Source organism: Saimiri boliviensis, chromosome 2, assembly GCF_048565385.1.
Source record: "Saimiri boliviensis isolate mSaiBol1 chromosome 2, mSaiBol1.pri, whole genome shotgun sequence".
Taxonomy (NCBI): Eukaryota; Metazoa; Chordata; class Mammalia; order Primates; family Cebidae; genus Saimiri; species Saimiri boliviensis.
In genome coordinates this window covers 78,623,923-78,647,522 of record NC_133450.1, presented here as the reverse complement: position 1 = coordinate 78,647,522, position 23,600 = coordinate 78,623,923, and the positions used below count along the sequence as shown (strand labels likewise).

The window sequence follows — 23,600 nt, the reverse complement described above, 5'->3', positions numbered from 1 at the left end:
GACTCAGCACATGGGAACTGCTATTATTATCATCATTCTTGGGGTGGTTGTCATCTGCGTTATAACCATCATCATCTTTTAAGTCCTACCTAGGCCTCTGCTGCAGTGGGATCAGACGGTTGGCACTTCACAGGTGTCCAGTAATTTTTTATGAAATTGTTGAATAAGGGAAAGAATGTATTTGCTGCTCTTCCCACCCTCCTTCTTGGCACCAGATTTTAAAGAACTTACTAGAACAAGTCAGCTGCATTTCCCTTGTCTAGGAAGGGCAAGGGCAGGGCACATCTGTGAACTTTCAGGAAACAAGGGAGCAGGATGGAGGGCCCTGAATCTCTCTCCTCACTGCCAGAGCAGAGAACCACAGGAAGGAAATGTCTGTTCACAAGTATTCATATCTTGAGAGGAATTCTGGCATATAACAGTTATCCTGGTCTCCCAAACAGAGCAAGCCCTGCCTTGATTTCCTCTCTGAACTCCCACAAGAACTTTTCAGGACTCGGGAAGTAACCACAATGATGGTGTGTCACCCTAATTTACTTTTTGCCTCCTCTCATCTCCCACTAAGAAAGGCTGTAGCAATTTTGCCCATTGGCTGAATATTGACTAATATTTATTGAATTCCAAGGTTCATCCTATGTTTACTTCTAAACTCTAATTATTTTTAGGTAATAATTTAATAAACTGGATTTGTTAGAAATGAAACTCCAAAACCCTTTTAGCCCGTTGTTTAATTGTTTTAATTGTCCTTTAGTCTCTTTCTAAATCTCTCTTTCTATAAAGAGAAGGTATGATGAATTTGAAATTAATTCTAATTAATCTAATTCCATCACTGATTAAAGCTTTCTGATGTTTCCATCTCAACCTGCCCACCCCCTAGGAGAAAGCCTTATAGCATCTTCAACACACACACCACCGTCTCATATCTGACACAGCTCTTTTGAAGATCAGTAACATTTGTTGGAAAATACTGAGAGTCTTGAAACTGAGATTCCATTCCAACATGATGTTTCCTTAACTTGCTAAGGCCAAAAGATTGCCAACTTCTCTGGGTCACAGTTTTCCCGTTAGTGAAATAGAAGGCTTGGCCATAGGTGATCTTTAGAATCTACTCAATATTTTTATTCTATCAGAAATCACTTAATCTTTACTTTTTCACTTCCTCTCAAAATGGCTATTTCCTATTATTAAAATATGGGTTTAGGGAGATCCCTTTGAGATTGATGTTTTTGCATAATCCAAAAAAATTAACATTTAAACACTTCTCATGATTAAAGGAGGAATGGTCAAAAAAGGATGAAAAGCAGCTGTTTTAGATGTTCTGCCGCTCTATGGACGTAAGTAAGCAATAGAAGAGATGACAAGAAAAGGGCCAGTATACGCTTAGGTATTATTTAACAGACAAAACGTTCAAATTTTCCAATGGCAAGAGCAAAATTTTATAAATGCTTTTTGCTGCTACTGCAAAACCTCTGGCAATAAAAATAAAACTCTCTGAAGACTTCTTCAAGGCATGGCTTCTGGGCTACTAAAATCTTCCTACCAGGGAAAACTTCTCAAGAGGGAAATGAAAAATGTGTTGCTATAGATGGGACCTAAAAATGTGACTCTACTAAATGAGAAACATTCATAAACTTGATTATTCCCTTCCTGCCAGGAAATCACCTGTTACACTTTCCCTTCTTCCATTTTTTTCACTGATATAGCTAATTCACATATATGAAGTAGAAATATATGGCACACAGGAATCTAGTCTGTTTTGCTAAACCCAGGACAGGCATAACTAATTAATCATAATACTCATTTCCCATGAGTTCTGCTACAGCCACAGCATCTTTGTCAATGCAACATCCCATGCAGTCACTATCAGAGTTGCCACAATATACTATACGTACTTGCCTCCCATGAACTAGAGATCAAACTAGATCCCTAGACAGTATAACTTTCCGGTCACTGTCATAACCTACCACCACCACCCGCCAAGGAGTAGCTATAACATTCTCCATTGTATAATTCAATAAACAAATTTAAAATGGCTGTGAGAGCAGAGGCAGGCAAAGGAAAGTGACTGATTTTAAAAAGAAGGAGAATGTAAAAGTAGAATAATTCCTAAGTTGCTTTTCTATCTTAATTATCTGTAAAATTTATTGAGCACCTACTCTATACTCAGTCTAATAAAGACAAGAAGGGTGAGCCTATGCCAGCTTTTTAAAGGCCTTTATTTTACTTTTCCTTGTATTCAATACTACTCAATGAGAAACTATATTTTACTTCAAATTAACCTTCAGACAATCACAGGATTTAGGTCAAAGAGCAAGAAAACTAATTTATTGCAAGCCTACCGTGTGCCAAGCACTGTGCAGAGTACTTTGTCCTTGCTATTTCATTTGTCCTTTTCAATCCTATAAAGATTGGTATTATCCCTATTTTATACATGAGGAAATTAAAACTCATCAAATTAAAGTAACTTTTCTGAGGTCAAACAGCTATTAAGGAGTGAAGTTTGGCTTTACTTGTCTCTATGCAGTGCATTTTTACCACATCAAATCACCTCTAAGAAAGACCTTAGACATTTGTCATTCTGTTTAATTAACATATTAGCAAAGCAAATCTGGAAAACAGCTACCAGCAACAGACAGAGGATAGTGGTTGTCCTTCTGTGTCATGCCCAGGCATATACCTAAACTGCCCTCCTGCATTTCCCATCAATTCCATTGCAAAGGAAGGGGAATATTGGTGGCAGAAAAGAAAACAAAGAAAAAGCAAGCAAGCAAGAAAGAAAGCTATTCAGGAGGTTGAGGTGGGAGGATTGCTTGAGCCTAGGAGTTCAAGGTTACAATGACCTATGATGAAACCACTGCACACCAGCCTGGGTGACAAAGCAAGATCCTTTCTCAAATAAATAAATAAATAGTAAATAAATAATTAAAAATTTTGATTCTAAAGTTTATATGGAAAGGCCAAAGACCCAGAATAGCCTATTGAAGGAGAAAGTATAGGCCAGGTACATGGCATGCCCCTGTAGTCCCTGTTATTAGGGAAGCAGATACAGGAGAATCACTTGAGCACAGGGTTTTGAGGCCAGCCTGGGTAACATAGCAAGGTCACATATCATTTTTTAAAAGTATAGTATTGGCAAAAGAATAGACAAATAGGTCAGCGTAATGGAATGGAGAGCCCAGATGTTTGACAAAAAAGCAAATACAGTACAATGGAGAAAAGACAGCTATTTCAACAAATTTTACTGGAACAACTGGATACTCACATGCAAAAACATTAATCTAGACAGAGACCTTATACCCTTCACAAAAAGTAACTTAAAATGGGTCTCAGATCTAAATGTAAAACTATAAAATTTCTATAAGATAACACAGGAAAAAAGTCTAGATGACCTTGGGCTTGGAAGTGACATTTTCGATGCAACACCAAAGGCACAATCTATGAGAGAAGGAAGTGATAAGCTGGAATTTGTTATAATCTATAATTTTTGCTCTATGAACAGCACAGTCAAGAGAATGAAAACAAACCAAGATTGGGAAAATATATTTCCAAAAGACCATATCTGATAAAGGACTGTTGTCCAAAATGTATAAAGAACTCTTAAAACTCAATAATAAGAAAACAACCTGATTAAAAAATAGGCCAGATATCTCTTCTGTATGTGAAGTCTAAAAATGTTGAACTCTTCGAAGTAGAGAGTAGAATGGTGGTTACCAGGAGCTGAGAGCCGGGGGTGGGGTGGGCAGAGGTTGGCAAAAGGATACAAAATTTCACTTAGAAGGAATTAATTCAAGATATATGTTGTACAACATAGTGACTATCATTAATAACAATGAATTATATTCTTGCAAATTGCTAAAAAATAGATTTAAGTTTTCTCACACCCGGAAAAACAGTAATTACATGAGTTAACCCATATATTAATTAGCTCCATTTAACCATCTGCAATGTATACATATTTTAAAATAAATATTCACAATTGATATTTATCCACTTTAAATAAAGTTAAAATTAAAAGACTTTTGGTCCAGAAAGAAGGTGAAAGTAGAAAGATGTAATGTAGCAAAGCAAAAATTTCTTTATATGGTATTAGAGAAGCTGCATTCATGATGATGTATCTCCTTCCTTGGCTAATGGTATGAAATGCAGGAAGCCTAGCTCTGGCATCCCCTTACCTGGTTCTTCAGACACAATACTGCTTTTCAGAGTGAAGTTCAGACACACGTCCCTGAGGAATGAGGGAGACCTGGGGAAGCTGTACCCTCTCACTCATCCTTACTGTGAACACATCCTCAGCCCTGCTTCTTTGCTGCTTCTCCGGTAGATGGAAAAAGTGGCCTTCGGGTCAAACCTAGCTCAGAAGTGTTTCCTGTACTCAACATGTTCCTTCTTCTTTTTAGCCAAATTTTCATTCAGAAATTTATATTAGCTTTAATTCTTCTTGCTTATAGGAATACATTTTCCCAGTGATTTTTACCTTCAGTTGTACTTGGCTGATGGATGCCTCTGACACAGCATTAATGTCTCTACCTCAAAAAAGAAAAAGGCCAAAAACCTTAACAAACACCTCACCAAAGAAGACATACAGATGGCAAATAAATGTATGAAAAGATGCTCTACATCATATGTCACCAAAGAAATGCAAATTAAGCAGCAGGTTACTGCCACACACCTATTAGAATGGCCAAAATTCAGAACACTGACAAGAAATGCTGGAGAGGTTGTGGAGCAGCAGGAACTTTGCATGCATTGCTGATGCGAATGCAAAATGGTACAGCCACTTTGGAAAACAGTTTGGTATTTTCTTACAAAACTGAACATGTGCTTACCATACAATCCAAAAATCACACATCTTAGTATTTGCAGAAAAGCTGAAAACTTATTTCCATGCAAAAACTTGCACATGGATATTTACACAGCTTTGTTCATAATGGCCAAAAGTTGGAAGCAACCAGAATGTCCTTCAGTAGGTGAATGGATAAATAAACTATAATACATTCAGACCATGGAATATTATTCAATATTAGAATGAAATGAGCTATCAACCTATGAAAAGACATGTGAGGAACTTAAATGTATATTATTAAGTGAAAGAGGCCAATATAAACAGGCTATGACTCCAACTGTGACATTCTGGAAAAGGCAAAACAGTGAAAAGAGGGAAAAAGAAAGGGATGAGTAATCCAAACATAGATTTTTTTTAGAGCAGTGAAACTGCTCTGTATGATACTGTGATAGTGGATACATGTCATTATGCATTCATCCAAACTCCTAGAATGTGCAGCACAAATGGTGAACTGTAATGTAAATGCAATATGTGTTTATACAAAATAATAGATGGAAAGATTTTGTACATAGCTCTGCGTGAAAATGAATTTATTAAGAGCAAAATATGCCTATTTCAAATCTCCATACAGCTTTTTCAAAAAGACACGGTCCATCGAAAGAACCCTCCAAAAGAATTTCTATAATCTATGGCAGGTGTACATGTTGTTAATCAAGTGTTTAATGTTTACTCTAGCTAGCCCATTAATTTTAGATCACTGCAGTATATGGCATGGATGAAATTATATTTTTATAGGCTATACAGTCATTTTATTGTACTTTGGGGCCTTTTGTAAAAATCAATAAAAACATTTTCATGCTTTTTTCTAAGACATGAAATACAAGTTCACTATTTAAATAGGAAGGTGCACTTTTGCATAAATTTATGACATAGGTTCTAACTGTGACTTACATCACAGTACCAATAACAACATATTTTGTCCAATCTGCAGACTTTCATGTGCGTCACTATTTCTGTGGGAAAAAAAAATGAAAGGAACCCACCTCGCAGCAACCCACTTTGTGATAATTTTCAGAAACTCCTGCAGAGAAAAATGATGACTGTGAAAAATGGTTCATGTTCTTTGAATTTGCATTTACATAAAGGAAAATAGAAAATTAACATGATTGTATAGATAATTGTGGCAAAAGAAACCACAAAAACCAACCTGTAATATCCAAATCCATAATGGAGATCAAAATTATGGTTAGGTCCAATATTGAACAATGGCCTAGTTCTTTCTCTTTTTCTCGGCAAGGGGAGATGGGGAGGTTCAGTTGTGTGTTTTTATCATCCAATGTTGAAATATCTTGAAAAGTTTTACAAGGTTTCAGATTTTCTTAATAAAGATTAAGCTGTCTGCTGATAAAATTAATTACTCTCAATGAAAGAACAAACTTCTCATAGTGCATGGGGGTATGTAAAAGAAGAAAATTATCTGTTTCAAAAACCCAGGGATTTTTAGGGTTTTGAAATATAGCTTTATATAGTTTATGTCACACAGACACATACCTATGCGCTCATATACACAGCCCTCATTTTTTTTTTGTTTTTCAAAAATGGAATCACATGAAATAAGTTTTTCTATAGCGTATTTCTATCTCTTGGTTTACAGTGGATCCCTTTCTTTCTTTTTCTTCTTAAATTTTTTTTTAGAGAAAAGGTCTTAGTAAGTTGCCAAAGCTGGCCTCAAACTCTTGAGCTCAAGCAATCCTCCCCGCTTAGCCTCCCAAAGTACTGGGATTACAGTCGTGAGCCACCATGTCCAGCCTACAGTGGATATCTTTCCAGGCATACAATGTTAATAAATACCATCACTTCATATTTTTAAATATTTTGTATAGTTTTAATGTATACCATCACTTTAAATAGTTTTTGCTGCCAATTTTAGAATATAAACGATAATTCATATTTGAGGCCAGGAGCAGCAGCTAACACCTATAATCCCAGCACTTTGGGAGGTCTAAGTGAGCAGATTACTTGAGCCCAGGAGTTTGAGACCAGCCTGGGCAACATGGCCAAAACTCATCTTTACAAAATATTAGCTGGATGTGGTCGCATGCACCTCTATAGTCCCAGCTGTGCAGGAGGCTCATGTGGCAGGACTGATTGAGCCCAGGAGCTCGAGGCTGCAGTGAATCATGGAGCCATGATCATGCCACCGTACTCCAGCCTGGGCAACAGAGCCAGACCCTGTCTCAAAAACAAACAAACAAACAAAACTTGTCTTACTGCATTGGTTAACATCTTCAATGGTAAATAATATTAGCAATTGATGACTGATATCCATGGCTCTTATTTTCTTTAAAAAAGGATTCTTATATTTTACCAGTAAAAATTGTTGGATTTTGAAATGAGAGGTTTGCATTTTGAACATAGCAAAAAATTATCCTATTCTAGTTTTGTATAAGAGCTATAATCAAGATGTACTTAGAGCTTTTTAACAATGTACTGTAATAGTATAAATTCATTCACTTTTCTGGTAAGCATCTTTGTGTTACCGCTCAAGCCATCCATTCAATAAATAGATATTTAGCCAAGCATTGTCCTAAGCACTCCAGGTAAATGTAAGGCCCGTGCTTTCCGGCACTGCTGAAGGCAGTTACTTTTACTCTGAAGCACCTACAGGACACAGCACAACAGTGGGTCAGGAGATCAGTGGTACGGAAGGGAGAGAGGAGCACACTTGAGAAGCTTATTGTAGGAGAAGGAAGGGAGGCAGGAATGGCAGAGATCATTTAACAAAACACCCCCAAGTGACTCTGATATGGTCACCAAATTGGACACTGGAGTTCAGTAATATCTAACTTTAATTTTGGGTTTTACAGTTTTCCTTTAGAAAACTTACACAATGTTTTTACGAACATTATTTACCCCTAAAAATAAACTTCATGTTGAACATTATTTCAGCATGACTGAAGAGGAAACTGAAGATTGTAATTGTTTAGAGCCAAAGCTAAGCAAAAATCAAAACTTGTGGTCTTTGTACTTATCCCTGTAAAATAATTGAATAAGTGTAATACATGACTTAATAATTTTTGTAATTTTTGGCAGTGGGATCTAGAATTCATTCTTCCCTGATTTTTACCCGATCTCTCTCATTTCCTCCTTCAACCAGAGAATTTCCTCAGTCTCATCACAACAAGCCTTTCCAACCTGTGCTTTCCCGATTCTTCTGAAGTACAGGGATACCTAAGACCAGTCCCCCAGGAAATTCCCAGGTTCCTGACCCACATTGATTTGTTCTATCAAGAGGTTAAGACAGGAAGTGCTAAAATCAGGGCCAAAGTCTGTGCTGCAGTATGAAGAATTCTGGCTTTCTATCAAGCCCTCAAGGCTTAAGGCCATTACCGGGGAGCCAGAACCTTCACTGGATAGCCACACTCCTGTGGCCTCCAATCAAGGACAGCCAGCTCCTTCTCCAGAAGGAAGACTGCATCAGTCCCAGAGTCCTTCTAACCCATCTCAGTTACAGAGCACACGTAAGAGGCTCTTTGGGCAAAGGATGTTGTATTTTTCTGCCTCTTTGCAACTTAAGGAATATGAGAGGAAGAAAAGTGGTAGAGGGAATTCAGGAGGCCAGATCAGAAATTCAATCTCTGCTGAAAACTGCCCCAGATCTTACTACTAAAGTGGGATCTTGAGAGCTCTCTACCATATTAAATATTCATTAAAAGCCAAACACTACTTTCTCAACATTTGACTAAATAATAGAAGTATAGATTTGTCCCGTCTCTTCTCTTGGATTGCTCAGCTATACATAGCACTAAATTACAGTTTTAATGAAGTCAGTTTAAAAGATGAGGAAAAAATCCTTTGTAGTTTATTCCTGCCTTTCATTTTCTCTTAATTCAGTCATAAATTAAAGAGATTCATAAAATGTTTATGAAGGGTAATAAAGTGATATTTTTAATACAAAGGTTGCTTATGTAATTAAGCATACATTCTATGACATTCTGTGTAAGTCGAAATGGTTTGCATGACATTAACAAATACTTATATCTATTTTATTTCTCTCTGCATTAATGACAAATCATAAAACAGAAAGAAAAGAAAAGTAAGTTCCTGCCAATGTAAGTACCTACAGTTCGCAAATTGAAACTGCAGATGCTGCTAAAGACTTTATCTTTTTCTTGGAAATGTTCCATTAAATTTAATTAGATTTCTCATTTGCTTTCCTTTTCACTGTCTCTCGACCTCTCTCTCTCTCCTTCTATTTTCTTCTCTCTCTCCTCTAGACATATTGAGAGAACACTATATGAGTTGTTTTAAAATGGCCCACATAATATGAATGAAGAAACAGATCACCATAAGAAAGAAGAAAATGACCATTTTGTAATCCTATCACTATTACATGATAAATTGTCTTGAATGCACTGCTACCTCGAAGCACCCTAACCATTAAATAATATCATGATACTGACGATATCCATACTCACTTTTCATAAGCTTTCCTTTTCTAAATAAATGGAAAACTCTTCTTAAATAATTAAAATTACATTCTATATATTTCAGTGGGTCTTTTTGTAAAGAGAATTGGAAGTGATCTAATCTTTTATTGTTATAGCATTTTATCATCTGGCTATCAAGATGTGATTCTTTTTCCTCTGAAATATCCACTCTCTTTAATGTTTCATGTTAGCATTTCAAATCAAGTAAAATGACATGTTCATGTTGTCCAAGAAAATTGAGAGAAGCTACTGAAATGTATTTCCCTAGGTTCATTTATACTTTAGCAGAAAATCTTGATGATCAGGGGCTAAGATGCCTAAGTTAAATGGCGTGGTAATGGTTAAGTAAATTGGTTTGGGTAATTTTTCAACCTCATCTACACCGCACTAAGACCAAAGTTCTCTTAAAATTTCTGAAATAATGATTTTATATAGTTTCATTAAAAGTTTTAAACGTATCTATTGGTATTTTCTATAAAAGCGTCAGGCTGAAAAGAAACAGTCAGCTCAAAAAGATAGTAGATAAAATATGATGAATTGCCAGGTCTGCATTTCCTGTGTTTGCAAGACACTAGTAAGATTGCATGATTTCCAAGTTGGAGGACTGAGTCTAGGAGTGTAAAGGATGAAGGGTTTCTGGGGCTGATTCTCCTGAGCACGTGCGCCTTCAGAAGGTAGATAGGCTAACCTGCATACTAGCTAAAAACTGGATTTCCTCTTACGTTTTCATATGTATGTGGCTTATGTAGATTTTGGTATTTTTCTGGAAGATATAAATTTCCCTGTCTATTGAGGAAACTGTGTAATAATTTCCATTTTTCTGCTAGGCATCACCTCATGGACACCATGCCAGCCCTTTAAACTCCATTTAACCAGAACCATACTCAATTATCCCCCCATTAACCTCTTCCACCTCATGTTTCTCTTATCATAATTCAATTTATCTTAAATTTGTCCAGACTAAGAAACTTGGAAAAATCTCCCACATCCCTTTCCTGGACATTCAAACGTCTACCAGCTATGCTGTGTCTTCTGGTATATGTTCCTACTTTTCTATTGAATCTGCCTCCATTGAAGTCATCTTCTGTCCTGACCCCTACACTAGCATTCTTACATCTGATACCATTCGCTTCTTCAAGCTCTACCTCCTCTGGCGTGAGAGCTGTCTCTCCATCAAAAACATTAGAATCATCTTTTCCTTAAAAATCTGTCTTCTAAACACATGAGGAAAACATTCAAGCTTCAGCGTATGACAGTTAAGGAACTTTGTACAATGATCTCATCCTGTCTTTTCGGTCACGTCTCCTATTTCTTGCCTCCAAGAACAGCAGTCATGGACCCAGTGTACTATGCCCTGTCACCCTCCCCTGATTCTGCTGTCTCCTCTGCCCAAACCACGTTCTTTAGAGTTTCTACCTGGAGACACTTGTCTTCCAGTGTGACTCAGCTTATAGGACCTCGCGTCATGAAGCTGCAGTGTTACGCATTTCCTCTTGTCCTGTACATCCAAAGTACTTTTTCTCTACCTCTGGGTTTAAAATTTATTGTATTCTACTACATGTGATGTTAACTCTTGGCACATCTGTCTCTTCAGTCAGGTTGTATGTTCTCTCTCTTATTATTTCATCCATCAAAATCTCCTGGGCTCCCGTCTCAGCCTCTAATTCTAGACAGTAATGATACAAAGACCTAGTTCCCTCTCTCAGGGAGCTCCATTTAGTAAGTAATAAAACATGTTAATAAGGTTACATGATGAGATAAGTGTAATAAGGAAGTCCAAAGGGCAGAGAATAGGGAGACAGTGTGATAAGCACCAGACTTAGATTCAGAAGACCCAAGTTCAAGGTCTGGCTCTGCTGTGTAACTCGGTTATCTTTATAATAAGCAAATTTCCCCGTTGCAGCTTTCTCATTTGCGAAAGGAGCACCCCTACCACATAGTGCTCTATAAGGACCAAAATAAAATTAAGCAGTGAATTTTCATTCGTGCCACCAGATGTACCCTTAATCCTTTTTCTCCCTACTCCCTAGAGGTTGACCATTAAGGGCTGCATCATTGGACCTCCTTGCCCTTTGCCTTCAAGTGAGGTTGAACCAGTGAAAAGCACCGGCAGGGGATCAGAAAGAAGGAAGAGAGTGGGTGGTGATATTTATTTCCCCATCCCCTTCCTACATGTCACTGCAGGATGAGACAGTCACTTGGCTGAAGGGCACAGCTCCTGCAAGTGGGTCCTCTCTACATAGTCTTCACATCTCCAGGTTCTGCTGAAGCGATTAGCTCCTTCATCTGACTCCTTAGGACCTGGGGGTGTTAAAGGCCCCAGAGTAACTGGCCCTTATGGTCGCCCTATTCTCTACCCACATCTTAATAAACAGTCCCGTTATTAAAGGCTCCTTAAATTACCAAAGTCAAGTGTGCCATCTGTTCCCTGCCAGGACTCTACATGATAAAACTGCTTTTGAAATTTTAAGTTGCTGTCTAAATGCAAGGTATTTCTCATTTATCTCTGCATAGTGCTTTACACAAAGCAGATTGCTGCTATTAATAACAAATGGTGAAACGAATATATGCAAGAATGAATGAGTAAATGATCCTGCCCCCTTCCACTTGAGTTACAGTCTTAATCCTGGGGATATATCCTTGTCACCTTGATTAGATTTTGTAATGCCCTGATTTGATTTGGGAGGTCCCCTTTTCCCTTGGAACTCACTGTCTCTTAGACTGTCTGCAGAAATGTCAGCCCTTGTATATTTCTAGTTTAAAGGGCTAACTTTGTTTCCAGTTCCTAGAAATATCCCCCTTCTATAGCCTGTACATTTACTTTATATAAAAAATGGGTTACTTATTTGTTTATTCATATTTTTTCTTCTTCATAAAAAGTGGCAAAAAAAAAAAAAGTCAAAAGCAAGCAAATTGATTGTTCCTTTACTACTTGGGAACCAAGATCATATTTAGGGAGTTGGTAGCCAAGACTGGGGTAGTGTTTTCAAAGCACAATAAATAAACATCGGGCAAATAAGTCCTCTACTGTCCCCTTTTACAGGCAAAAGCCGAGCCAATGAATGTCCAATTGGCTAGCCTGACCAAAAGATCTAAACAAAATAAATCATAGAATTCAGTAGCTTGATATTTATGAGGAACAGACATAGTGGCTGGTTGATTGGCTTTTTATATTAAATTATTTCCATCAAGTATAAAGTATCCTTGTCTCCTGAATCCTCACCTATATCAATGATATAGGACACAATCATTTCTTCTTATTTTAATATGACAGTTACTGAGGTTGATGGCTTGCAAATGAGAAACCGACCCCTGGAAATTGTCTTTAGAAAACAAACTTTTGAGTAAACGTATTTAATAGCATGCCTTGGAACTGAGTAGGTATTATTCATTAGCAAATAATTGCATAACTGGAATTCTTAATTAAAATTTGTGATGAGAAATGAATCTGTTTATTTTGTAATTATGACCCAGAAATTCAGAACATATTGTGGTAGCTTATAAACACAATTCCAAAGATTTTAATGCAGCAAAAGAATTCATAAAGCCTTTAACAGAAAGTCTTGGAGGAAAAATACACACATACACACACACAAACACACACAATGTGTGCAATGATACAGCGGCAATAAGATTTGAAAAGTCAACCATCAAATACAACTATAACAAAAATATTCAAGTTTCATGGGTGTGTGATATTGTTAAAAACCTCTAATCAGTCCTTCTGGATCTTTTTGGATTTTCCAGAAAAGCTCTCAGCCAAACAGGTTTTCATTTTAGCTGTGTAAGTGAAACACAAAGCCAGATGATGGCAAATTCTGTGAGGCTCCTGTTTTAAGTGTTCCTTAAACATATAAACTTGAAGTGATCTTTTCAGCATATATCACAATTCAAACTTCTAAAAGACAGCCGCCAGGGAACATACCCTAGCTATGAATCAGATAATGTTTAAATCTAACTTGGTTTCTGGAGCCAACCTACTAAGAAAGTTTGTTGTAAAAATGTATAGACCTGAATTATTTTTACTCGCTGACTGGCAATTGATGATAGGTTCAAAGGCCAGAGGGGTTTGGGAATCAGAACTTGGGCAGTTCACTTTGTGGAACCAAACAGAAGTCAGACAAACTAAGCTTCTCTTGAGCCTCTTTCTAGAACATAAATGAAACCTCCATAACTGGGACTGGTAGAGGGAGCACTTACTGCCACTTCACCACAGTTTAGGAGGGCATTTGGGACTTTAAACAACCCCTGTTATTAAAGCTGTACTCTAATAGTCTTTGCTTTTGATTTTTGTTTGTTTTGTTTTGTTTTGAGATGGAATCTTACTCTGTAGCCCAGGCCAGAGTGCAGTGGTGCCATCTTGGCTCACTGCAACCTCCGCCTCCTGGGTTCAAGCAATTCTCCTGCCTCAGCCTCCCAAGTAGCTGGGGTGACAGGCATGTGCCACCATGCCCAGCTAAGTTGTGTGCATGTGTGTATGTGTGTGTATTTTCAGTAGAGACAGGGTTTCACCATATTGGCCAGGCTGGTTTTGAACTCCTGATCTCATGATCCACCTGTCACTTTTGATTTTTATCCCAGAACATCAGCATCTTCCTGTCCTCCAAACACATACCACCCTTCACTCCATCTTAGCAGTGTACTTTTAGTCAGTATATTCGATGTTAATGAAGTGTCCATAATAGTAAACGTTTATCCTATCTGAGCAGGCAAACAGGAAAGAAAATATTGTTTTCACTGAGTGCCTTCTATTTCGGAAGATGGAAGAAATTACCCAGAATTCTATTCTCTTTTTCTTAACCAGTAGGTGGCACTAGTGGCTTCTGGCAATGAATCAGCTCTCTGTACCTAGTATAGGGGTTTCTGTGTGTAAAACAATCAATGATTAAAATTTGAGGGAGGGTGAGGAAGGTGTGAACATATGGCCCTAAACATTAATTGAAACATTTATAGCTTAACCAAAGAGGTTTATTTTAATATAAATTTGCATGGTGTGAAAAAAGTCTTATCATTTACATGTGATTCAGAGCAGTTCAATGGATAATAGAATGTATATAACGTGTAGAGTTTTAAACTACGCTATGAATCCTATCGCAGAGGTCCTTAAATTGGATCTTATGTGACAAGCAAAAACTATCAAAAAACTTTACATTGAAGCACACGTTTACTTGTAGCCTAGCTTTGAATATCTAATTATGGGTTTTTAATTTTTTTATTTCCTGTGTTATCCAAGACATAGTTTTAAAAACTTGTGCTCATGTCATTTTTCATAGAATGGTATACTAGAAAGAAAAATAGGCTTGAGGGGCAAACAAACCTGGATGAGAATCTAGGCTACCAAACTACTAGGGCAGAAAACCTTAACAAGATAGTTATTTTAACCAAGCCTAGGTTTCCCTGTTTATAATGATGTCTGGCTCAAAGGGCTGTGGTGAGAATTCATACTATTGTTTCTGGCCAGGATCTGGGATGAAATAGGTATCCAGTCAGTTCCTTCTTCCTTTGTTGGTTTGAATTTTAAGGTTGGCTGAAGCAAATAAAATAGTAATAATAATAAGATTAGGTAGGGAGGTTTGTTTTTTTAAACCAAGTTTGAAGTATATATTTTCAAAAGTAAATAAACTGTTTTAATTCTCTACCACTTTTAATTAATTTCATTATCTTTCTCCTTTGTTAAGACATTCTAACATTTAATAGGTATTATTCGGCTCCAATTCTTCAAGGTCAGAAGGTTGGTTATTGTAAATTTGTAGAGAGAAGTCTGTCAGGAATTCGGAGTCTCGGCTTCTTTTTTGTTGGGATGTAAGCTGGCATTCCAGTATCCTAAGTATTCCTTTCCAAAGTACAGATAAGCACAATTAAGTGACTGTCTGAGTTGCCCGCTTTTTGTATGACCCACCCTTCAAAAAGTTCATTTTGCTTGTTTGTTCAAAAGATCTTTGATAAAATGATGATAGCCTTCGTATCTCTTGTCTGTTTGCAAAAGAGCTAGTGTTATTAAAGGCTGTTTGCTGTTCATCGTTCTTATGAAAATAACAGTATTTTTTTAAAGCCTGATTCTTATTTGGCTTGGGCACTCAGTGTCCTTCCGCACAGTGACACCTACAGAGTCATTAGCAAAATTAGATAAGTAACTGATGTATTAGCTCCATAAATGCACGGTGTAGTCCCTTTACTCAGAGTGTCTAGCAAAAATTATTCATGCCGAGGTAGTAATCAAAATGACTTTAAAAAGCACATTTTTATCATTCTAAACATACGCAGTGCCATGGTGGTATACTATGTAGTGCATAATAATAGAAATGAATTATGTCAGTAAAATCTTGAGGCTTAAGATTTACTGTGATAAATATTTTTCATTAAAGTGAAATATCTTGGCAGAGTCACTTTCATATGCAGACTGTTGACACAAGGAGGCCAGCTGTGCTTATGCAGATGCCGAGATTTGGGTCTATATTATTAATGATTTATCATGTCATGGAGAGCGTAGATTAGTTTTGAAAGCAATCCCTTGCCACAAAAGCACTTTCTATAATGTGCGAACGCAAGGAATACTATATGTGCATTCCAAATTAAAGTAATCACAGAAGCTGCAGCAACCTTTGAAATTTCAATACCTCTTCTTATTTTGAAACATGAAACTCTACATCCTAAATTTTATCATTCATTAAAATTCATACAAAGTGTTATTTCATATCAACTGGATCGTGAGTGCTGTGTGTATCAGAATTAATAGACATATACACATAGATAAGAAAATGAAGGAGATGAAATGGAACAAAACTTTATTGCAAACCTATTGTGTAGCACAGACTTTTGCCCTTAATCTCACATTTAATGTGAGATTGGATTAAGTTTTGAATTCATTTCTGCAGGATTCCAAGATTCTGCTGCCTTCAGAGAATCTATAAAAGCCTTGTTCAATATTTATTCAGTGCTTGCTTTGTTCCAGGTCACATGCTAAACACTTCACATGCATTATCACATTCTGTTTTTATAAAATCCATTTGAATATTATTATCACCATATCTGTTTTCCAGATGAGAAGACTGAAGCATGTGTGGCTAAATAAGTTATCTCAAGTCACGAGTCTAGTGAGAGGAGGAGGCTGGATTTCAATCCAGACTGTCTAATATTCCAAAGACTTCATTACTAACTATTGCTATTAACTATGTCCTCACTATTAACGACTATTACAACTCAGTATGGGGTAGAATTCAACTCCTCCTTGCTTACTACCTCTGTGGCATTGGGCAAGTCACTTAAACTCTCTAAGCTTCTATTTTCTCATCTATAAAATGATAGTAATGATAATACTCACCTTGTAGCATTGTTGCACGTTAACATTTGTAAAATGCTTAGAACAGAGTGTGGGTGTGTATTAAATACTGATGTTTTGTTTAATAACTGTAACAGTTAAGAAGTTGTACATTCTGATAACTGATTAACTTGTGTTAACAATTACACACACAAATTTTCTGTAATTTTCAGATGACTGTTATGCTTCAAACTAAATTGTAAACAAAATGACTACTTTCCACTGATGGGAAATGTATGTAGATAAGGTTAAAGCATAATCCTAACCATGTAAAGCGTTGGGCTCTGTACAATTTCTTTCTGGTGAAAACAGTCAATTATCTCCATTCATCCATACATTCTTTCTTTTGCTCACTGAACAAACATTCTCATGCCAGTACTTTGCTGAGTCCTGGGGACACAGAGTGAATATATGGAGAAGCATCCAATCTAAAGCTGATGATATTCTTTGGAAGCACATAAGGGAGTATGAGAAAGTTGTAGATTCCATTATTAGATCTGTTTAAAAAGTATTTATTGGACATTCATTAAATGCCAGGCACTGTCGTAAGAACTGGGACTGTCTAGATAAATAAAGATTTTTGCTGTTAAGAAGTGTCAAGTGGGGAAGACATGCTAAATCCATCATTTCCCTTCCATCTGCTTAATTGTGTAGGTGAACTGGTTAGGGGAGTACAGAAGAGAAGCACTTATGCCCATTGCAGGGGCTAGTAAGATGAGGCAAGTTTTGACATTTAAGCAAATTGTTGGCTAGAAGTCAAGAAAAGCAGAAATTAAACCACATGCCAATATGGGAATGGAGTACCCAGAAAGCAGAGACACCATGAAACAGTGTGGCATGGTGGAGAACTGCAAGTCTCTGGGTAATGCTAGCATCTAAAGCAGACAGTAGAGAGAGGAGGGATCGGGCTGGAGAAGCAGGCAAAGCTAAAGGTTAAAAGTGTGTAAAATCAACTGAGGAGACCAAATGGTAATAAACCACAACAGTGGGAGCTGCATAAAGAGTGAGCAGTTTTCCTTAGACTTCTTTCCACTGAAATCCAAATAAAAGGAGTGTTGTTTTCCTATCAAGATTCTTGGAACCAGGGAAATGATAAATGCTTAAAAGTACTATATTTTGGTCTTGACCAAAAGGTAAAGGATATCATTCTTACTATGTCGCAATGAAGAGCCTACTCCCCTACCTCTCATCCCCAACAGACCAAATAAAGGGATTGAATCCGAGGTCTTCATTGATACTTAGACTGAAAACATGTCTAATCCATGGCTTGAAATGACCTACCAGTATATCCTTCTGCAACCTAAAAGTTTCTTTTTTCCTGGATTTAGGAACTCAGTCTAGGGCAAATTGTACTCTTTGGGTAACACTCTGTAAAGCTGGCTGTTGTGGAATTTTGGAAAGGAATTTAGAAATCTCCAGATTTGATTTTTTTTCTCTCTCTCTCTTTGCTGCTACTGCAGACACAGGACAACTCAAGAGTTTTATGTCTCCAGGTGGGTGGCAATTTGATTCCTAATCAAGCCAATGGCCACCCCCCTTTGCAATCTTTATGCAGTGCACAGTATCCTCTGCCTGCAGTGGGGCTTGCTCCCTTGATGGAGAAAATACAGAACAACTGGACGCCAGGAAACAGGCACAGCTTTCTGGGTCAGAAGTTGGCTGGGGAAGGGCCCTGACTGCCAAGTAACTTGCAATGATGTCAGAGCCCAGCACAACCAGAAAACACCAACTAGCCAGCCAACAAAAGACCTAATAACAACAGGAAAAAATCACAGAGCTGTGTTGCCAAAGCTGTTCTTTCCGCCCCCTACTCTTTAGTTCTAATAGGAAGAACAGCAGGAAAGAGTCTGTATTTTAAAAGACCCCTCATCCTCCTCTCCCTTTCTTTCTTTGCGTTACAGACTGTTAACTAGTGCGGAAACAGTTCTGCGGATGAGTCTTGCAGCAGTTGCTTGGGGTGTCTTTTTTGAGTTCCTTTTCAAGGCTGTCCTTGGAAGTTTCAGAAACAACGAGGACCAGAGTATTTTTCCTAAATGTAAACATGTAACTGTGTTTGGGAGAAAGCAGGAACCATTGAGGAAAGGAAGTCCTTTCTGCACCCCTCTCTTCTCTCTTTCACGGTAATTAACCATACTCAAATGAAAATTAAAAGTTTGGCGGAAAAGCTCTCTTCTTTCTTTTTCTTTAAACAGGGGCACCATGGTTCATTCTAGCCATTTAGAGCCTTCAGTGATCCATAATTCAACTGGAAATTAATAAAACACAGCCCGTTCTTGGAAATGAAGTTTGAATTAAAATCCTCTTGTTTTGGAATATGTGACTTTTTTTTCCCTTTCATTTGTGACAGTCAATTTTGAATGATGTCACTTCAAGGACATTTTCATTTCTCCCACAACATATTACACGAAACACTTGCCTGTAAAACCGGCTCATTAGCCTGCAAAATTATACTGTACAGAATGGCTTTCATTCAAAGTAGAAATGGGATTTTTAGTAGGCAATTTCTGTATTTTATAAAGATAAAGCAATGTTTGATTGCTTCTTCCCAGCTGTTTTGCTTAGCGGTTATAAAGAGAAATGGGGGGGGGGGGTGTTGGTAATGTGGGGGCGGGCTTGTAAAGATGTACTTAAAAAATAAATCTTACACTAGAAAACTAAGGCAGAACTTCACGGAACAACTGCGCCTGCAGCTCTCCTGGGCTGCAGTGATTTGTCCTCTGGGTGTCTGGAGGAAAGCTCTGAAAGAACTGAGGGAGAGAGAAAAAGAGGGAAAGAGGGAGGGAATCGAAAAGGTTGCTTCCAGGGCTGCAGCACCCACTGCTAGCTGGATGACTGAGGCTCTGGGAGTTGCTGGAAGGAGCAGCTCCTCAGAGGTGGGGAGAGGGAGTGTGCACAGCAGAGAGAGGAGGGACGCGGAGGCCACCGAGGGGTCAGCGGGGCCGCAGCGCCAGGGTGGGGGCCTCCAGGCGGCGCTGGCCACCGCGCACCCGCGAGAGCGAGCGCGCCCGGCTGCCCGCGCCTCCTGCCGTCCGTGCCTGGGGGTGGGACCGCTCCGGGGGCTGCCGAGTGCGTGGAGGGAGCCAGGCTCCAGCTCGCCTGATGGATTGACTTGGAGATGGATCGAATTACACCATTTGCCGTGCAGCGGTTTGTTTTGCTCCTGCTCTGTCCCGCTGCTGCTGCCGCTGCTGCAAGGGGTGGCGGCGAGTTTCAGGATTCTATCAGGGAAGCCAAGACCTAAGGAGACAGAGGGATATCTATTTTTACAATATTTTTCTTTCTTCCCTGCGCGTGGCAAGCTTTTTTTTTCTTTTTCTTTTTTCTTACCAGACTCCCTCCAATGAGGTAAGACCGTTTTCAACAATTTGCTAATGCTCTTGGCGCCGGGTTGGGGGTCGGAACCTGAGAGCCCGTATGGCTGCATCTGTGCGTGTGTGTGCATGTGTGTGTGTGTGTGTGTGTGTGTGTGTGTGTGTGTGTGGCCACTGGAAGGTTGATTTCTTTTCCAAGCTGCTCTCTCTGCGTGCCGTGCAAGGGACGCGCAAAGGGCTGGAGAGGTTTGGCGGACGTCAAAACTGGCAAAGCTGGCGGCTTAGGGGGAGGGGCAAGTGGACTTGGAGGCCCTCCTCCACTGTACACCCCCTTGGAGAAAATAGCGGAGGGGGCAGCGAGTAAAAGTTTCTTGCCAGGCAGAGCCAGCTCAGCGTCCCCCACTCATAGTTTAAGGGAGCAGGGTAGCTTCGGTGAGGGCCACGGCGTCTCCAGCCCGCCGGAGGGAGCCAAGCCAAGGCCGAAGGAGCCGCCTGCGGACTTAGCCGCCCCCTTCCGCCCATCGGCCCCGGAGCGGACGCTGGGACGGCCGGGGTCGGGCAGCTCCGGCCCGGCTAGGAGCGGGCGGGCGAGCATTCCCCTGCGTTCTGGAGAAGGGGCGCGGCGCCGCAGCCAAGGCCGGAGCAGCCCCTCGCGGGCACAGGATACCTGTCATTGAGCCCCCGGATTGCCCGGCCCCAGGGTAGTGCCTGCCGGCGAGGGGCGGGGGCTCGAGTGACTTGGCCACCCCCATTCTCAGCCCCCGGGGCCCGGGCCAAGGCTCCGGCCAGGAGGGCGGCCACTTCCCACCGCCCCTCTCCCCCTGCTGGCAGAGCGCACGGCGGGCAGCGGGCTCCCGGCCCGGAGCTGCCCACCGCCCACCCCACCTCCCACCCCGCACCCGGTGTCTCTTCCTGGCCGCTCTCCTCAGCAACTTTCCGTGCTTTGTTCCCCGGCTGGAAATGCTTCACGGAAGCGTCTTGGACAGGGTCTCCGCCAGGCGGCAAGAGCTCGGCGCTGAGATGTGTTACGTTCTCATCTCCCCATCAATTATGGATGGAAACAAATAAGGAAGAGTCAATTTTGCATGAGCCCCTTCTCCGGCGGCGAGAGGCGTCCTGCAGCCGGGAGGGAGCCGCCGCTCGCGCGGGCAGCCGCTGGCAGGGGCATGGTGAGGAGGAAGGTAGGGAAACTTTTATTTCCCGTGTTGACAGCGGCGGTGTTTGTCCCTGGTCTGCAGAAACAGAGACAGCAGCAGCCTTCTTTGGGTAATTTAGAAGGGCTTGAAGCTTCCTCTGTCATGTGTGATTCTTGGATTGAAATGAAAGGTCATAAAGGACTTGGAAGGGTGGATGAGAATTGGGTTTGAAATATTTGTGCTCAATCCACTCTTGGGACCATTGATGTCAGGTGATTGTTTAAATCCTGAACTTGTTAAAAGGCGAAAGGTCAGGGAGCTGATGGGGCTGGGGTGTGTGGGGGGGACTGAAGTCCAGGTATGATTCGCAGCGTGAGAGGAACTTAGGGCAGTACTCCCGGTTTTGGGGTGACCAGTCGGTAACTGATGTTCCAGCATGCCGAGCTCTCAGCGCCGTCAGCTGGGTGATCTCACACAGAAGGCGCAGCACATCGTGATTACAGATATATAGACTTCACAAACAGTCATTGGACCTTATGTCTGCCACGACAGCGGGGGCTTTCCCTTAAAAATAACCGTAGTGTTTCCTATTACTTGGGGTGAAAGGGCGATGAGTAGGACAATTTTTCCCTAAAACTTGTCGCCACTAAGAATTTTAAGTCTGTAGTAAAGATTATGGGTGCTTTTTAAGGTTGTCCTTCCCCCTACTTGATATTTGGGGTCCATTAAGTGGCTTCTTTTGTTTATTCCAAAGCTGAAGTCCCAGGGAAAGGTTTCACATTTTTCTAAAATGACTTGATCTCTGTCCCTTAGAATAGGAAAAAATCTTGTTTGAAGAACATTTTCAAGGTTTCTTCCTTGTAGTATTAAGAAATCTCATCTCAGACTGCTCAAGGGAAGGATTTTACTATCCTTTGGTGGCTTAAAACAACAGGTTTTGATGCTGGTTTATTCATGTTGTCATAAAATAAATATCTCACTCTTTTAGGTGTCTAACTCAGGAAATTAAGTTGTGTGTAGTCATGTTTAATGTGGTGAGTGACAGGCATATTCTGTCACGCTGGCAGGTATTATACAAACATTTACTCTGGCTTAGGTAAATAGAAATTGCCAGATAAGCTCCGAGATTTGGGTCCATATTACCATGACCTAAACATCTAGACATAAATAAACCATAGCTCAGCCATAGCTGAGTTTTGTTTTTTATAGTTACTGTCTGTACTTTGTTTAGGTTAGGTCTCTAGAATGTGCTTCCAGAAAGACAGTTAAATAGATAACCCTAAGGTTTCCAAAATGTGTTGTTGAACAGACTGTTTTCTTCCATTGGCACATTTTGTTAGATTAACAACCAGCAACTATTTCTTACTGCATCCTACAGAATATTCCTACCTGGCCTTATTTCTAGTAGGGATGGTATATAAATAACCTTTTTTTTTTCTTTTTGAGGAACATTTCTGTGATTCAGGAGAGTATGCCAGAAATATTGTGACTTTTTCATCACCGACAGCTGGTTAACTTGAGTTTGATTTAGATTGTGGGCATTCTGCCCTCTTCCTCTTCTTTCTCTCTTTTTTTTTCTTTTGGTGCCCTCTAATAGCACCATCTGGTCATGTCTCCCCTGCTTTGATGGGTTGATGGATTTGAAAGATGGCTGTGATAAAATCCGTTAGTCCTTAGAGTGAGGACAACTTACAAATCCTGAAGACTTCAATTCCCTTGCTTGCTGCATGCACAGGAAGGCTCTGTCCAGTAACTGTGGTTGGGTAAGCAGGCCCCTACATCAATGTCATGGTTTCTATTGCTTGAAAGACCACAAGCAAGTAAACAGGAATCAGAGCCTTGATTCACAAACATGGCCATAATTGCTACAGACTTACTGAAACTGGAGAAGTTCTTCACTTCTTGCTGCTCCATCATAATAAACCTTGGTAATTAGCTTAGTCATTGTTCTTGCATGTGAGTTTCACTAAGATACAAAGAGTGAAAAATGCATCTGAAATAGGGTCATTTTTCACCCTTTTGATGTATTTTATGCAGAGTTAAGAGCCTGGCTGAATGCCTAACCATTAGTAGTGTAACCATAGGAGGTGAACTCTTTCCTTGGCATATTGCAGGATAAAATATTGTCTTTTATTTTAATTAATGGACTTTAAGCCTGCATATTCTAGATGCCTTTCTAGAAGAAGCAAGTAGCAGTTGGGGTATGCCAGCCAGTCAGTATTTATTGAATATTTGTCATTTACAAGGAGCTGTGCTAGCCAGTGTTCCAACACCAGGTAAGCCAGATATGTTTCTCTGTATTTCCAACCTGAGCAAAAATAAAAAGAAATAAAGGATGGCAAAACAGAACTTTTGGCAAGAAATGTAGATATGCTCCTTTCTTTAGAAGTGAATTATTTTATCCTAGAGATTTTAAAGCAAGACTATCCATACCGGATATTTGCAGTGGTGCTGCCTTTCTGCCTTTAGCACTAGTGAATGATTCAATGTACTATTAGTGTAATTCATGCATTGAATCTGTCCTTAGAGTGAGAGAGGTCTCACTTTCTGTGGCTCATGTGA

General features: G+C 39.7%; 1 protein-coding gene across 16 annotated transcripts in view; it reads left to right on the top strand.

Moving 5' to 3' along the window:
* Positions 1 to 23,600, top strand: part of SEMA6D (semaphorin 6D) — a 589,870-nt gene that overhangs the window by 513,100 nt on the left and 53,170 nt on the right. For 6 of the 16 annotated variants that reach the window (XM_074393660.1, XM_003928894.4, XM_010339499.2 and 3 more), the window contains exon 1: positions 20,997 to 21,083. The exons of 8 other annotated variants lie outside the window; for them this stretch is intronic. The gene's annotated coding sequence lies outside the window, so the exon portion shown is untranslated. Of the gene's footprint in view, positions 1 to 19,284; positions 19,937 to 20,996; positions 21,084 to 23,600 lie in introns of those variants that run through there. 2 more of the 16 variants (XM_003928892.3, XM_010339500.2) reach the window with 1 other exon arrangement.